The following is a 1630-nucleotide window of genomic DNA, read 5'->3' as shown; positions in this document are numbered from 1 at the left end:
CGAGTGGGACTGATTGGATCGCTCCATGGAGAGCTGGCCTGTACTCGATGGGGCAAATGGCCTCCTTCTATACCACAAATGACCCAATGACTCGATGAGTCTATGTTACTCTCAGAATCAAGACAACAGAGTGACAGATTTAACACAACATTATAACATATGTTTGGTTTGACAAATTCTATAATAACTCGTCTCCACTCCTAGTATTTCTAAATCCCACACTTTCACTATAATGTGAACAATTATTTCCTGTTGTGTCTCTCTCAGATTTGTAAACTTCACTATATTGGAGTGAGGTGACATCTACTGGCAGGAAGCAAGAACTGCAATCAAGCAGCAGAAACTCCACAGTCTGTGAGGGTTAAAGAAACATTGCAATCTGAGGAAATAGTGAAGGGGTTTGATCGGGTTGATGGCAACATGATTCCACTTGTGGTATCGTATGAAGCAAGGGCCGGAAATATAAAATTGTCGTTAATAAAAGAAATGAGGAATTCATGAAAAATGCATTTGCTTAGAGAATGGTTATAGAGATATACAGCACTGATGTAGGCCCTTTGGCCCACTGAGTCTGCACTGACCATCAACCACCCATTTATACTAATCCTATGTTAACCCAGAATTCCATACCACATCCCCACATTTCTCCTATCGCCTCCCCTGGGGCCAATTTACAACAGTCAATTTATCTATCAACCCACAAGTCTTTCGTTGTTGGAGGAAACCAGAGTACCTTGTGGAAGCCCACATAAACAACTTGCAAACTCCACACAGGCAGTATACAGAACTGAATCGGGGTCATTGAAGTTGTGAAGCTGCAGTGCTCACCACTGCACCACCCTTAGAATGTGGATAGAGTAAAAAGTGAGATTGGATGGACAGAAGCAGTCTGAAAAGATGGCTCAAACAAAAGGTGAAAACCCTGAAATGTTAACTCTGTTTCTCTCTCCACAGATGCTGTCAGAGGTGCTGAGTATTTCCAGCACTTTCTGTTTTTATTTCAGCTTTGTAGGATATTGTTTTGATCTGAAAAAATTGCATGATCGGCTGTGGGTGCCAGTGAAATTCCACAGGAGCGAATAAAAACCGTGTCAACGGTGGCTCGTTGGTCTAGGGGTATGATTCTCGCTTTGGGTATATAAGTGATTAATATGTGAGAGGTCCTGGGTTCAAATCCCAGACGAGCCCTTCTCCGTTGCCATTTTTAGTTTAAGGTCATCGATTGCTTTCAGCCTTCCAGAAAGCGGAATCGATTTCCAAACTGAGCCTGCTTGAGGACCGGGGAACTGGATTCAAAGAGCTTGTCGACAAAATTGAAATGAACAAAATATACAGATTGTCAAGTGGGAATATAAGGTTGCAACAGTAACTAAAGGCCTGCTCGGGTCAGCAAATGAAACCCGACCCAAGCCTGACAGCACCACATCCGACCTGGTCCGAGTCCTTTCATTTTTTTCCCGTGCCCGAACTGACCACCAGAATGTTCAGTTAAACTTGCTTCCGTTTTTCACTTTTTAAGCTTGTGCAGGTAAGGCAACAAAAACTGTAACTGGACTTGAAAGGTTGTTTAAATGTACATTAAGATTAGAGCTACGTACCGGAGGTGATGAGCTGAAGATTGTGACCATAG

At 42.8% G+C, this 1630-nt stretch overlaps 1 non-coding gene across 1 annotated transcript; it reads left to right on the top strand.

Moving 5' to 3' along the window:
• Positions 1-1099: 1099 nt before the first annotated feature.
• trnap-ugg (transfer RNA proline (anticodon UGG)) lies at positions 1100-1188 on the top strand. The gene is given in 2 exon segments: positions 1100-1135; positions 1153-1188. It is a non-coding gene; the product is annotated as a tRNA-Pro (tRNA).
• Positions 1189-1630: the final 442 nt, after the last annotated feature.

The sequence above is a fragment of the Heterodontus francisci genome, unplaced genomic scaffold (assembly GCF_036365525.1).
Source record: "Heterodontus francisci isolate sHetFra1 unplaced genomic scaffold, sHetFra1.hap1 HAP1_SCAFFOLD_58, whole genome shotgun sequence".
NCBI classification, from domain to species: Eukaryota; Metazoa; Chordata; class Chondrichthyes; order Heterodontiformes; family Heterodontidae; genus Heterodontus; species Heterodontus francisci.
Note: the sequence above shows the minus strand (reverse complement) of the source record. Positions and strands in the feature narration are given on the sequence as shown.